This window comes from Periplaneta americana, chromosome 3 (assembly GCF_040183065.1).
Source record: "Periplaneta americana isolate PAMFEO1 chromosome 3, P.americana_PAMFEO1_priV1, whole genome shotgun sequence".
Taxonomy (NCBI): domain Eukaryota; kingdom Metazoa; phylum Arthropoda; class Insecta; order Blattodea; family Blattidae; genus Periplaneta; species Periplaneta americana.
The window spans coordinates 160424474-160441162 of NC_091119.1; the positions used below are offsets into that span (position 1 = coordinate 160424474).

At 35.0% G+C, this 16689-nt stretch overlaps 1 protein-coding gene across 4 annotated transcripts in view; it reads left to right on the forward strand.

Annotated features, from left to right (window-relative positions):
- The window catches only part of LOC138696773 (1-phosphatidylinositol 4,5-bisphosphate phosphodiesterase epsilon-1-like), a 561655-nt gene that overhangs the window by 200910 nt on the left and 344056 nt on the right, over positions 1-16689 (forward strand). The window contains exon 1 of one of the 4 annotated variants that reach the window (XM_069822166.1): positions 7635-7749. The exons of the other annotated variants lie outside the window; for them this stretch is intronic. The gene's annotated coding sequence lies outside the window, so the exon portion shown is untranslated. Of the gene's footprint in view, positions 1-7634; positions 7750-16689 lie in introns of those variants that run through there. 4 annotated transcript variants of the gene reach the window in all.

Here is a 16689-nt window from a genome sequence, read left to right on the forward strand (position 1 = left end):
ATCAAATTTAATATACTTATAATAATATGAAATTCATAATACAGCCAGCTGCAGAAGCGTTCGCATTATGTAAATGAGGCTCCGAAACTGCTATAAATATACAAATATAGAAATAAATTATTTAAGCAGTACTACAACACTTTGTCTACTCGGAAACTTGAAAACAGTTCAAGTGTTTTTAACAGACATTTTACTACACAATATACAGATTGAACTATCTAGGCCCTACCTTGGTGAGTAGTATGCAAAGTATATTTCAACTTTTGAAACACACCATCACTTTGTGTTACTACCGTGCCCAAGTTAAATGCTTTGTCGAGATCAAACTGTGTTATGGAGTATGGAGGAATGGCGAAGTGTTTGATTTGTGGCAAGCTGTTTCAGCATGAAAAGAAATTCAATATACAATGCCATTATTCTCTATGCCACACAAATGATTATGACAAATACGGGGGAGAAGATCGGCAAGTACTAGTGCAGCATTGAAAGATAAATTGTTAAGTGAAGCTAGGGAACACACTGTCAGTGAATCAATGGTAAGCTTAAGGCTTAAGATATAGGATTTCACTAGCCATTGAAAAGAATATGCGTTCTTTTAATGACGAGGAATTTGTCAAGAATGTTGCCATCATGACCGCAGAGGAGTTATTCCCTAGCAAAATACAGAAATGTGATTCCATCAATTTATCTCCAAGAACTGTCGTATCATTGCTGCACTGACGCCACTGCGCTGGTGCGTGTTAACAGTAATACGACACAACTGCTCGCTCTTCCAAGCTCTTGAGGCCTGACTGGCTCTTACGTCATAACTGCAGCTTCTGCCGGCCACTGGGTTAGCAGATACATGGTCCAATACTGAAATGTCCATATTACGAAAATGTCCATAATGTGGTAACGTCCATGTATGTAAAATTTCCAAGCTCAAAAAATGTCCAATTACATAAAACCCAAAAGTAAAATATCTAAACTGGTCATGGGCCAGATCTGAAAAGGCCCAATCCTTAATTGAATATAATCCAATGCCTAAAATGTCCACTTGGAACGAAGTTGTGTAAAATGTCCAGACTTACTAAAAATATAATTACTAATGAATAGTGATTAAAAAGTGTTACGGTAACTGTATTTAAATAAGTTCAGTTAATTTATTTAGAATTGTTATAATAGTACACTGAAGAAATACATTAAAGTTCACCTTGATGATCATCATCTTCATCTTCATGTTAATAGGTCAACTATTGCGAATGCTCACATTTAAATACATATAAAATATTTCCGTTCTCATTCTCGTTATCGTTTCCATTCCCGGTTTATTCTGAACCAGCCTTTACAGACCTAACGGAAAGAGAGACCTTAGAAGACCGAAAAAGCGATGGAAAGACCAGCTCACCTGAGGCGGAACAAGCCAGAAGGCCTAATCCTTGACAGAATTTGATAATGTTGATGACACAGAAATACTTTAATAGTAATTATAAAATTTTAAATATTTTCGTTATTAAATTGTTGAGCGACGAACTGCAATACTGTCTTTTGAATATCTCCGAAATTGGTTGGGAGAAGTTCACATCACAAGATTCTAGGGGTGCTATGCATAGACATTTCGCTAGCCCGCGCTACGAGCGTGCTAAACTTGCCCCGGCTATCGATTGATTACTTGTACAGGATTCATATCATATCATATCGCTAACACTGGTTTATGAATACGAAAAACGTTAGTTCGCTGATCATCCACCGGAAGCCCGCGCTAAGAATGGCTATGAATATGGCCCTAGATGACTAACAAAGTTGGTGACGGTTTTAACACCGAAATTTTAATTGATGTCGCTTTTACGTCTACCAGTTTTAAAATGAGTTGTACTGACTTTTGCTCAAGGGCGCAAATAGCCATAGACGCTGACGCGCCCTTTAAACACCATCAATCAAGCAATCAATCAACTAACAAAGTTACATCTCTTCCTGCTATGAAGATGACAGTCATATAAGAAGCGAACAATTATCTGTTGTGATTCACCACATTCACACATGTAGGCCTATCCTTCTGTAGAGGGAATTTTGAAGCGTTTAAAGTAACTTTTGAATTTCCCAAAGATTTACATGTCCTGAAAGATCCGAGATATGGAATAATGACAATATACGCAGAGTTTAGGAAGAAATCGACAAAAAAAATAGTAGCCTACTCGTAGGTTGTGAGAACTTGATGCTTCAAAAAGTCCCTGTCTAGCTTTCGGGCCGACGTTAAGTTGATGTTTAACTTTGCATTGTGAATTAGGACTTAAGCATCGGGGATATCAGTGTGAAAGTGGCCAGGTGGAAGCTGTAAACCGTTGACATATCCTCTCCCCCGAAGTGTTTGTATCGGTGGAGCACAAACCCTCCTGCTGAAATACTTTCTGCAAACTGTTTCCCCTTTTGTGTCATTTTTACGATTTTTTGTCTTGCTTTTGTTACAGAATGCTAAGCATCTGTCCATTATGCGGTATTTTTTTACATGCAAAGAACAACGAATTTTTGTTTGTGAAATAGCAGTAAACGTTGCCAGGTTTGTGGGACGATTTTTTTTTGTCTTTCTATATGAGGCATGGAGAATAATAGTGATGTGGGAAGCTGAGGAAAAGACAGCTTACTATCTGTAATGAGCTGAACGCGTGATTGTAGGCCATATAAATTAGTTTTAAGCCACTAAATTATGAACTTTACATTATTTGATTATGACAAGGTAAGTAACACACTAAAGTTAAAGTAAAACAGCATCATACTATCTTCGTTAACCAATACATAGATAAAATGGGCATGCAAGCATTTTCAAACAAACGAGGTATAGATTATAATTCATTCTATGACACTTTAATTACATGGATGGAATTGTAAGGCATATATACCTTCGATCAAAAATCTGTATGTACATGGTTGGATAGCGCTTTAGCGCGTCCCTTCGAAATGTTTATTGAAGCATAATTCGCGGGTGCTCGTGTAAAGGGGGTTAAGTATGATTTCGCTAAACTGGGATAAGTACAGATTTCAACTGTCCATAATTAATTTTTTCACGTGTTAAAGGGGTTAAATCATTCTTCCATCCTTGATGCAGTTACAGTACTCCGTGTTTTGTGACAAAGGGGTTTTGTTCAGTACCAAATAAGAGAAGTTTGCATACCGTACCTTACAATTTGACTTAAACCCCTTTACACGAGCACCCGCGAATTTATATTATGCCATAGACACTAAATTCAAAGCTGATACTCAGATTCTAGAAAACGTATTTTACCTTCACATTAATGAAACATAGGTCTTTACAATTATATTTTTTAAATTATTTACGCAGGAAACTAAAGTACATTTGGCGTCGAGCTACATCTTTCCCAGCTCTAGGTACAGTAGGAGTGGGTTCCTTGGGAATTGATCGCAACATAAAAATACAACTCTTCCTTGCTTAGTTGTATTCCCCTTGATTTCCTTGTATTCTCGTTGTGTTCTTTGCATTTCCGTTTTTCGCCGTGTCTTCCTATTGTTATGCTTATATTCCCCTTGTTATCCTTGTGTTCCCCTTGTTATCCTTGTGTTCCTTTTGTTATTCCTGTGTTACCTTATCCTCGTATTCCTCTTGTTATTCTTTTATTATCCTTGTTATCCTTGTGTTCCCGTTGTTAGCCTTGCGTTCCCCTTGTTATCCTTGTGTTCCTTTTGTTATTCCTGTGTTACCTTATCCTCGTATTCCTCTTGTTACTCTTTTATTATCCTTGTGTTCCCCTTGTTATCCTTGTGTTCCTTTTGTTATTCCTGTGTTACCTTATCCTCGTATTCCTCTTGTTACTCTTTTATTATCCTTGTGTTCCCCTTGTTATCCTTGTGTTCCTTTTGTTATTCCTGTGTTACCTTATTCTCGTATTATTCTTGTTATTCTTTTATTATCCTTGTTATCCTTGTATTCCCCTTGTTATACTTGCGTTCCCCTTGTTATCCTTTCCTTCCCCTTGTTATCCTTGCGTTATCCTTATGTTCCCCTTCTTATCCTTGCGTTATCCTTGTGTTCCCCTTGTTATCCTTCTGTCCCCTTGTTATCCTTGCGTTATCCTTGTGTTCCTCTTGTTATCCTTGTGTTCCTTTTGTTATTCCTGTGTTACCTTATCCTCGTATTCCTCTTGTTATTCTTTCATTATCCTTGTTATCCTTGTGTTCCCCTTGTTATACTTGCGTTCCCCTTGTTATCCTTGTGTTCCCCTTGTTATCCTTGCGTTATCCTTGTATTCCTCTTGTTATCCTTGTGTTCCCCTTGTTATCCTTGTGTTCCCCTTGTTATCCTTGTGTTCCTCTTGTTTTCCTTGTGTTCCTATTGTTATCCCTGGTTATCCTTGTGTTCCCCTTGTAATCCTTGTGTTCCCCTTGCTATCCTTGTGTTCCTCTTGTTATCCTTGCGTTATCCTTGTGTTCCCCTTGTTATCCTTGTCTTCCCCTTGTTATCCTTGTGTTCGCCTTGTTGTCCTTGTGTTCCTCTTGTTATCCTTGTGTTCCCCTTGTTATCATTGTGTTCCTCTTGTTATCCTTGTGTTCTCTTGTTATACTTGTGTTGTCTTTCTTATCCTTGTGCTCCATTTGTTATCCTTATGTTCCCCTTGTTACTCTCCTTAGATTCCCCAGCTTCTCCTTATCTTCTTCTTCTTCTTCTTCTCCTAGTTTTCATCTTCTCTTTGTACTCCCTTTCTTCTCCTTGTATTTCCATTGTTCTTCTCTCCGTCCACTTATTATCCGAACTTATTTCCAATGACTAATTAAATTTCATTTCGGAAACTTCAAGTTAGCAGGACACTTACCTCACTCCGTTTGCCGCCGTTACATTGGAGGAATTAAAAGAAAACATAAGGGGAATGGTCGAGAAATGGATCTAACCCATCAGGTGTTGTTTAAAAGAGGGAAGAACTGTCGCGAAACACTATTCGAAGCGGCAGGTCAGAGATTGCCTAACATAACTGAGCAACTCAAACACAAATGAAATTTTATGTCAGAATAAACAGATACTCTATTGACATAGGCTATTTTTCTTACATCCTCTTCAATATTGAGAAAAGTAGTACAGTAATAAATTTATAGGTGGTGCTCCGTATAGCGTAAAATAAAGCTCTTGCCTCATTTGCTTTCATTGCATTTTAAACAGAGTAAGTGCCATAAAATGGCCTGTAAACTTAACGATAAATTAACTTATAACTGCACAAGATATGACAACGTTATTATAAAATCTGCAGTAAATTATTTTATCGACATATAAACATACAAGCTTGTTATATTTTATTACGCTCATTATCATTATAAGAAGCCTGATGAGGATAAAGGCGTTGATTTGCACACTACTGAGTTAGTGCACTTAATAACTCAATGTAACTGTGCCTGTATACTGTTTGTCTGGAAGTCCGCTGTTGCCATTTTGACTCTAGGAGAGCGACAGAGAGGGAAGACGTATAAGTGCGCGTGTAAATCTAAAAACAAATTAATGTGACCGCATGGATTGCTTCCACACTAAGGACAGGTAGAGGATGTTATTTTGTACAATGCATAGCTATCTGAAATATTTTTATTCATACACTGGCTTTGCTAAACATAGATATTTTTAATCATATTTTGAGACATGTTTTGTTGACAGCAATCGCGGGAAGCGAATAACGTGAACATGAAGATTTTTTATTCACAATAAACCGAGAACGGAAACGGCTATGCATATCGATATGTATGTATGTCAATAACGATATGTAAACTCGATATTACGCATTCTGATGTTGGCAATACTCGGCCCATTTTTAATTCCTTATCTGTACTACGATTTTATGGATATACTTTCGTTAAATTTTATTAAACATGTAATCTTTAATCAAACAAAATGTCTAAAACGTTTAAAAATCATAAGTCTATAATACATAGTTTTTTTAATCAATATTTACGTAAAAATGATTAATGATCAGTGTATTAGAAAGAATTGAATAAACGTCTTAAAAATCACATTTTTAAATTCAAGACTTTCTGAAATAATGGTTCATTTAATTAATACAGATTTTAAAGTATTAACTATTGAGAAAATTTATAAATATAGTTTACTAACTTATTACCACAGAAATCAAATAAAACAGAAATCTAATCGACATGAATATTGTACACGAAGACAAAAGTCTACTTTCCCATTAATTGATCCTAAATGTTATATAAGTGCAGCTCTTAAACATGGTTCTAGTTTCGGCCCAAGACTTTATAATAAAATTACAAACCATTTTCCAAATCTGAAGTATTTTAAAATTGAAGCTTTTAAAAAAGAAATTTATAAAATTATTCATGATATATCTGCAGTGCTCGGGAAAAGTGGCATAAGTCAGTTTCCACAAACCTTTTTTGATAATTTATTGACAACTTACACTGGTTTATGTCGATTTGATTTTCTTCTGTATGAATTATTGTAATGGGAGGAATACTTATGTATTTTTTTTCCAAGCGAGCAGATGTTCCGTAAGTTGTCAATAAATTATCAAAAAAGGTTTGTGGAAACTGACTTGTGTCACTTTTCCCAAGCACTACAGATATAATATTAACAAATGTGTGTATTTTTTTACCTTTTATTTCTGTCGACTATATTCATGTTTTTATTGAGTATCACCGGCTTCTGTCTGATTGTCAATTTATATTAAATGTATTTTTTCTATTTTTTTCTCTTTCTTTTTTTTTTTTTTTTTTTTCTTTTTTGGTCTTGTGTGTTATTTATTGGTTTGAATTAAGTTACTGTATTAAGTAAACTGTCCTTGTAAATTTTATGTTATAGGCGTATTATTGACTAAGACCACATCGTACACGAGCCTGGCTCTAGTGGCTAGAAACATTTTTGTTTTATAACTTTTATTTGTAATCGCTAGCTAGCTAGTTAAATAAATAAATAAATAAAATTCTTGTGGCTGTTTTAACATTGATAATTTATGCTTTTAAATCTCCCCTTAAAAACAATAGGATAGCTATAATTTAAAATGTGCTCGATGATGTCATAGCTCGCACAACAATATTTACAAAAAAATTATATCCATAAAAATATCCCTTTCTAAATATAAGCTTGGCGTGTTTCAGCATCCTGTCGAAAATCCTGTCATTCAATTTTAATTGTAATTATGCATAACTTTTTTTAAAAAATCCCGAATATATATTTTTTTTATTCGTTGCTTAAAAAGACGGGAAGCTGCTAAAGCCAAACACTGCTTATTTTTAAATAACAAAGACCTTTTATCTGTGTATTCCGTCGTGATTGTTATCTAGTACGAAGGCGTGCAGCGATACTGTTCCACCAGATCGCAACATTTTCACGGGGCTCTGTGTTTTAGAGGCACTATCACACTTGAATGACTGCGTCCATTAGAGTTAATCCTTTCCTGTAATCCTCAAAGCCTCGATGAAGCAGAGACAGCACACTGTCATCATCAAGGGCTAATACGAGACAAGCTGTTTCCACCTGGTGACCATAGGACGTTCCGCGCGGCGCTGTAAGCCAGGTCACGTGCCCCAAATCTCCCGCGCGCGCCTTTTTTGTCATACTCCATCAGTTCTGAAAGCGTGAGCGGCGTAACTAATTTTTTTTTTCTCGAAATCTCGGTTTTACCACAAAGCATTCATTTTGCATCCAAGCTGCTACAGGAAAAAGAGATCCAGACAGTGACAAGCACGTTTCTACAGCAATTGTTCTACTGTGTTAATTCCTTCTAACGTGACAGACCACATGTTTGAAAAAAGAAAATATAGGTGAGTGACTGAATTATCTTTTGTTAATTTATCATAATTAATGTAGGTGGCGGAGGTGTTCTTTGTTTTTAGACCCATATGTGCAATTGATTTCACAATGGAATTAGTGGGAAATGTAATATTTCTACGTCTTAGGATTCAGTGTAACACTAGATGCATCTTCACATTAAGTTTTAGTTGTACTGGTTATTTCAATTTGGACACATTTTAGTTGAAATCTGGTTATTCAACAAAATATTCCTTTTCCATCCATGCTATTAAATAAAAAATTAGATTGAAATAGTTAAAAACTTTTTTTTTTAATTAAAACTTGATTAAAACTTTTAGTTTATAGCCTACTATGCAAAGAATCATCTTCATATTATCGAAATATTCGTTCCTCGTTACAATTACTAAACTTAACTCAAATTTGTTAGTCGTGTAGTAAAATGAAAAACATAATTTGAGCTTCTTAAAATATTAATCTTTTGATAATCATCTTTATAATATTCAATGTATATTATTTATTTTCAATAAATTTTTATCGTTTTGATAGCCAATACATCTTGTCGCAGAATATTCCCTTTTAAAATTTCATTATGTATTATTTTAACATTAATTTACATTTTCTTTTTTGTTCATTTGAATTGATTAGGATGCCGATATTTTAAATCCAAGATATGGACGGCTAGCATTTCGATGATATTCTCTCTGATTAAACATTTTTAGATTATATAATAAAATAGAAAACTTAATTTTTACTTTCTTAAAATAGTTATATTTTTGTTAATTCTGATTAAAATGTTATAGTTTTTGAAATGAAATGTATCGTAATTTTCATTTTCATAAATATATGTCCTTTTGTTTAATAATTTTGCTGATATAATGAAGTGAAAAACATAATTTTGACTTTCTTAAATATTCGTCCTTTATTATATCGTAATACTCGGAATTAAAAATAGTTCATTTATATTACGAAGTGTAAAAACATAAATTTGACTTTCTTACAATATTCATCCTTTTGTTATATTGTATTATCCGGAATTAAAATTCTAATGTCACGAAGTGTAAAAACATAAATTAGACTTGTATAAAATATTCCTCCTTTGTTATATTGTATTACTCGAAATTAAAAATTCTTAGTTTATATTACGGAGTGTAAAAACATAAATTTCACGTCCTTAAAATATTTGTCTTTTATTAATTGTATTAATCCAGATTAAATGTGTTTACTTTATATAAAAACACTAGCACATAATTTTGACTTCCTTAAAATATTCATTCATTGTAATTTGTATTAATTCCGATAAAAAGCATTTTAGGTCTATATGATACAATTCAAAATATAGTATAAATTTTATTTTGTTTTTCAAATAGTTGTCCTTTTTAATTGCATTAATCTTCATAACATCTTTTAGTTTTTATAATAAAATACAAAGCATGATTTTGACTGTATTAAAGTAGACCGTATTAATTATTTTTTTTTATGTATTAGTCCTGGTTTAAAAATTTTACTTTGTATAATGAAATGCAGAACACGATTTACATTATTAAAATATTCGTCCTTCATCATTTATGCTAAGTCATTAAAATTATTAGTTTATATTACGCTACATGATTTTCGTATTCATAAAATAGTCGTTCCTTTTTAATATTACTTGTAACAATATACCCGTGGCGCAGTAGCCCATGAAAGGCCAAAGCCTACCAACCGACTGCTGATTTCAAGTTCTCATGCCTCGGTAGAGGTAAACGATCATCCAATAAGTACGGGGTAACAGGAGTTCCTCAAATTCATCACAATGCTGGATAGGCACAGGCCCCATTCTTTTAATTGGTTTATTTTACGGCGCTTTATCAACTGCGATTGTCATCTTGCGTCTGTGTGAGATGAAGGTGATATTGCCAGAGAAATGAGTCCAGGGTCCAGCGCCGAAAGTTACCCGCCATTTGCTCTTAATGGGTTGAGGGAGAACGCAGGAAAAAACTTCAACTAGGTAACTTGTCCCGGTCAATATTTTAACCCGGGCCCACTCGTTTCACGATCAGACATGTTAACCATTACTCCACAGCGATGGACACCGGTCCCATAGTGTCGAAATTTCATGAGAAAATGCCTCCCTCCTCCAATATTCGTAGTAATATTGAGTCAAACATGTCTTTTTTTTTTTTTTTTTTAAGAAAAGACTGTATTTTCTTTCATGAAATAGAAATTAATAGGATATCGCTCCAAAGAAATTCAATTAACATCAAACTCAAGCAGTTGAAATGGCTATAAAGTAGTAATACTGTAGTAAGTATTCTTTTAACAACTTTAGCTGTTATCCAATTTCGAAATTCAACATGGACACCGGCGTGGCTCAGTCGGTTAAGGCGCTTACCTGCCGATCTGAAATTGCGCTCGGGCGCGGGTTCGATCCCCTCTTAGGCTGATTGGCTGGATGGGTTTTTCCGAGGTTTTCCCCAACCGTAAGATGAATTCCAGGTAATCTATGGCGAATCCTCAGCCTCATTTCGCCAAAATACCATCTCGCTATCTCCAATCTCATCGACCTAAATAACCTAGTAGTTGATACAGCGTCGTTAAATAACCAACTAAAAAAATTTCAACATGAACGAGAAATGGTAGCCATCTTTTGCTTTGAGCCCTCTATAACGGATAACTCTTTTCTCTCGGGAGAGGCTATGCCAACAATTTTATCGCCTTTAAAATACATTGTCCTCGGTCGACATTTCAATCCGTAAATCTCGACTTCAAAACTAGTATGATAGCCACTAAAATATTAAGAACATATGCACCTTTATCAAAAGTGACGGGGGATTTTTAAATCCCATTGATTGCGATACTACGTCTTCACTTCATATGAGATGAACGGATTCTATTTCGTCACTTTGCTTCCATTTGTTTTTAACGATGCTCCCTTTGGGCGTATGTTTTTTTTTTTATGATATTTGATTCTTGCAAATAAATTACACAACATTCAACAGATGGCAGCACGCGTACGTTTTTTGCTTGTGTCGTATCTAGCGGAGACTTCTGAAACTTTCTGTTTCCTATCAAATGTAACGTTTTCCCTTTTTGTACCTCCGAATAAGACGCAGTCACGTCAAAAGAATCTTAGTCCGAAAATACATTCTTATTGTGAGAAATAACAAAACAAGGCTTCAGAATTATATATGAGCCGTTGAGAACAGAAGTGATGTACGTCAAAAATGGGTAATGAGGGTTAAAGTAAACATTCTGTAAAAATATAGCACAAAGTAGCAATTAATATTCAATTTATTTAAACTATTAGTAGTCAGTGAATAGCACGAAGGACATATTAATTGCTATTTTGCGCTATACTTTACAGAATTTTTACTTTAAACCTCATCGCCCAATTTTGACTTACACGACTTTGCTCTGAACGGCTCATACATTGCCATCACTGCTGAAATTTATTGCTAACAAATCAGTCGCCTTGAGGCCGCAATTTAGGAAAAACAACAGAGAGAAACTGTAAGTGATTATGTAGGGGAATAATGCGCGTCCGCGTACTGCTAACATTACAAAAGATGTTATCCAAGAATTCGGTTTGAGAGATTGTTCCACATACGAGTAATTAAAAAATCTGCCAGAACGTTCAGATTCAGTCATAAATAATGCAGGAGAATATGCTGAGTTTTTCATAAGTAACGAATCTATCGAAAAATTAACTATTTTGGATAATTTTTAAATTACGTTCATCCTCACGAGAAAGAAGAACCCTTCCCGGTGCCGTACAGTCGATTTGGAAACAAACACCTCCTCCCCTCGCCGCCAGAGCTTTTAAACGAAAGAATGGTTAGTGTTTTAAACCTGTATTAAAACACATAAATGTAAAAACATTTTCAATTGTCGACAAATTATGGTGTACAATTTTCAAAATGTCTTCCATTCTGATAAATACACAAATGTAAGCGACGTATCAACTCTTCGTGGACTCTGGTGAACATGTCAGGCATAACACATTTGTAAAGTGTGTTCAATTCGTTCCACTAATTCAGGAATGGTGCATGATAACTTAGTCGCATGGACACGATCCTTGATGAATCCCCAGAAAAAGAAGTCCAGGGGAGTCAAATCAGGTGATCGCGGAGGCCAACGGATTGGGCCTGTGCGACCGATCCACCTGCCTGGAAACACTTCGTCTACGGAATAAACGCTTAATTTGAGCGACACTGTTTCAAAGTTCAAACGTGGCACCAATTTTTATTTTCTGCAATAATGTTAAGCGGCTACGTGGCATTTTATTATTCCAGTCTATCTGCACAGGCGTGGCCGTGTGTCATTATCCTTGGCGTATAGAAAGCCATGCTCCAGGTCATTTTAACTCCTGGCCATATAGAAGGCCTTGCTCCAGTTCATTTTAACTCCTGTGCGTTTAGAAGACCATGTTCCAGGTCATTTTAACTCCTGTGCGTATAGAAGACCATGTTCCAGGTCATTTTAAGTTGGCATCAAATGTACATTATACATGGACCCCGGATTGATTTCACTGGCATTATCACCTTCATCTCATTCAGACGCTAAATAACCTAAGATGTTGATAAAGCGTCGTAAAATAACCTACTAAAATAAATAAATACATGGATAAGTAGCTTCTTCTGGCGGCGGGGGGAGGGGATGTGTGCTTCCAAATCGACTGTACGGCACAGGGAAGGGTTCTTCCTCATGAGGATGAACATTTAAAAAAATTATCCAAAATAGTTTATTTTTCGATAGACTCGTTACTTATGAAAGACTTTGTATTATTAATTATATTACGCATTTTGTTTATTTAAAGTAAGTAACTTTGGATGTAAAAAAAAAAAAAACTTTTGAATCTTTGCATTTATATCTGTGTGTATGTGTAAGTTATATGTATAAGAAGTGGAGAGAGTTTATGCGGGAGAGGAAATATAAATGAGAGACAAATACAGAGATAGTTCTCTTTCGTTGAATTGTCATAATCGAGAGCGGCAGCGGTGTTGTTTGTCCTGATATCAAAATGTGCAATTGGTTTCACTATCGCATTAGTACTGAGGCTATATTCGTGTGTGTCAGGACTAAACTTAATTTGGCGTAATGGTACAACTTCAAACAGTATTTGAGTTATATTGATTATCTAAATTTAGTAACCATTGTGTGAGTGCCAGGGTTGAATTCAAGGGTTTGGCCGGGAGGAACGTTCTAAAGAGGGAAAATTAATCCCTCCTCAGGTCATAATTATAATCAACAGTGGTTTAATGTATTTTTTTCTGTAGCAACAAAATGTAGAATTTTGGACATTCGCAACAAAATTATAAATTGTCACATCTAGCATTTTGTGCAAATTAAACTATTTTAACATGTTCCTGCATTCTTACCTTTATTTTAAAACTGAACAAATTCACAAATTTTAATATAGGCCAACAGTACAATATATCGAAAATGACCATTCTCAATTAACTCAAATGTTAAGACTTCTGTCCATTCATCCACTTATTTTCATTGTACTTTAACAGACTAATGGCCGGTTTCACCAACCTTCGTTATCATTATAACGTCTCGTTAAATAATTTAATGACACGATAGTCAGTTTTTGTGTTTCACCAAGTATCATTATTGCTAACGCATCTTTAAATTCATCGTTAATTTATTAGGACCTATTCGTCGCGTTAAAACAGTAACGATGCGTTAATAAGTCAACAACATGGCGGACGTAATTATTCGGTGATGAAGTTCTTTATTTAGAATTTAAACATAACGACGAACTTATATGTTGTAATAACACTCGGAATAATCATTTTGAAGATTTAAGTGATAAAGAATTCCACGAAAGCTACACATTAAGGAAATAAGTAGTAAGAATGATTCTAGAAGAAACTGAATGTAGGTTAGAATACGACAGATAGGAATCACCCACTTAACGCCTCTTCAACAGATTCTTCTCGCTTTAAGATAATGTTGCGGGAAGTTTTGAAATAATAATTGATGATATGAACGGGGTATCAAAAGCTGTATTGTCTAGATATGTGAATAAAATATCAGACGTACATCAACATTACAATAGTCATTATTTCTATAGGCCTAATAAGCTTATAGCTAAATTTTCTGTTGTCACAGACAACATAGATTGTGTACATGCCCCAATCGCATATTCTGGCAGTAATATAGCCAAAAGATTCTGCAATAGAAGATCCTGTTTTTCATTCAATATTCAAACAATTGGATAGGCCTATGTACAGCTCCGCATAGAAAAATTGTGGCTAAACTAGCGCTGAGGTAGTTTCCTTCGTACTCTGCTTATACACCTTGCACATACGAATCTGTGACAGGTTACGTTTGATTAGTTTAGGTTTTTGTTATGCTTTGCATATACGATCAACTGCATTACCACAAAAAAATCACTTATAAATTCAACGATTTTCACTTCTGAAACCAGTAGAACTACCTCAGCGCTAGTTTAGTTGTAATAGGTTAGAATACGACAGATAGGAATCACCCACTTAACGCCTCTCCAACAGATTCTTCTCGGTTTAAGATAATGTTACGGTCTATACGGATAGCACAACATTCCAAAGGAGGATGCCTTTTAAATGAAAAGGGTGCAAAGAGATTTTCTTTTAGGAGACAATGGATACCCCTTAAAATCCAATTTAATGACACCTCTCCTGAATCCTGCCACACAAGCATGGCAAAATTGTTACAGGGTACTACAAAAATCTGCATGAAATACAGTGGAAAAGTAGTATGCAATTTATGGAAGAGCGATTTCCCGTCCTAAATTTAGGCCTAATATAACTGCTTAGAATGCTTTGTATATAATTAATTGTGCCATCAGTTTGAAGCTGTCGGCCTTATAGTCCGCTAAATTTTCTTAGATTTCCTTTAGAAGTTACAATTTAACTGCCCTACATTCCTACTATTTACATTTGGAAGCGTCTGTATTTTTGTTTTTAATTGCGGTATGACAACATATTGTATTTAGGAAGATGTTCTTAAAATTACAGCCTCTTACCCGTTTGCTTATGATTGTTTCCTCATGCCAAACAAAGTCAGCCATGATCATATGTAACCAATGAAATTCGCGATTTCGAAGCATGGTCGTATGAAAAACAAAACATGCAAGATACAAGTACAAAATCCCCTCGTTAGTAAACGCCTGTTAATTTTAAAGATACGAAGCTTGGTGAAACAGTCAACTTTTAAAGATCCCGTTAAAATTATACGATCCATTTGTTGACAAGTCGTTTGTGCTGATTTAAAGAAGCTTGGTGAAACCGGCTATAAGGCCCGGTTTTATAAATATGGTTAATTTAAAGATTATGTTAAACCTAAGTTGAACCTAACCATGAGTTTAACTCAACGTGCCATAATACAGAGTCTTGGTTAAGTTAAACCATAGTGGAATAAGATTGGTATTACTGCTAGGAAAGATAAGAAGAACATCGCAACTGTTTAATTATATTATTGATTTAAAATATCCGACGCTTGTGGAGAATCTTCATTAAGAAACATCTTTCTTCTTCGATATTAGAGAGAGAGAGTATCATAAAAAACTTCAAGAGGACCAATACCGCGTACTTCAGTATGCTTGTCAGACTTAACCTCTAATAGTTTCTTAACGCTGGCTACCAACGTTATACTCCAAACACAATGCAACCAAACTAAACCTTGCATGACATTCCGCGACGTAACTCCATACAGAATCAACTGAGTAATGAAGTAATAATACTAGTGTGTGTATTTTATGTGTTGTCTAGAATGTTTATGAAACAGAATTCAGTCAAACAATAAAATTATTTTTACGAGTCTAGTAAAATTAGGTAATATTATTAGTGTGTTTATAAAACAGGCTCCATAGTAAAGCTTACCAGGAGACTGTCTGCCACACAGAGTACAATGCTCAATAGGTTTATAGTAGATTTATGGACACCTCTGAAATCTTCCATCATTTTCAGTATGTCTACTACCAGAGGAAAAATAGAGCAGCTCAACTAGTAACTGATGCAGAGATTCAACAGAATGTTTTCAAAAATAAAAAAGAAATCATTTATATTTTTAAACAATCTTTAAATTCAACCCTAAAACACCTATTTTTGCACTTTCTCATTTTTCTGTTGCATGTTGTATCCAAGTTTCAATTTTTCGAAGCAAGGTCAGGACTATAAGTCCAATTCTGAAGGTTAGGACTGTCTGCTTCGAAAACCTCAATCTGTTTTAAAACTTGTGTTCATTTATGTATATTTCAAAGTGGTGCACTCTATTTCGAAAAATTCTTGGCCGCCGTGGTCGTTCAGTAATATTGATCACTCACATATCGTCACTCATAAGTTCTTCGAAAACATATGCAATATTCATGTGTATTGCAGGAACCGCCATCTTGCACTGTTGAGCCTTGAACTGCAGTTTAAACGGCAGAGAACTGCCGATCAAGTTAAACTCAAGTTTACTCAAGATTAACTGGTAGTTAAGGTTTATAATACGAAGCAGAACGAAAAACTTCAGTTTAAACTGAACGTAAGGTTTAAACGGCGTTTATAATATCGGCCCTATATATGTAAACTGAATATTTTGACAACGGCTATTCAACAACTCTGTATCAGCTGCAGGGTAATAATTACGTCAGTGAAATTTGAGATAGCCAGCTGATATCTTCGCGAAATGAGGCCTAGAATTTTCCAAGAGATTACGTGTAAATCGCCTTACTGTGGACAAAACCTCGGAAAATCTTAGCTGGATAATCAGAGCAAGATGATTTAGAACTAGCGCCCGAGCGCAACCCTAGATAACGAGACCAGCTCGTGATCCCAGCTCATTTCAGAGCTACGCCGTTATCTGTCATATTTATACAGAATGGATGGTAACCTCTGCACCAAAATGAAACTGGTAATAGATCATGAAGAAAGATTTGAAAAATCTACATAAGTTTTTTCTCTAACATTCACCGTTTTAGAGGAAATTGTTATGTTCCTATG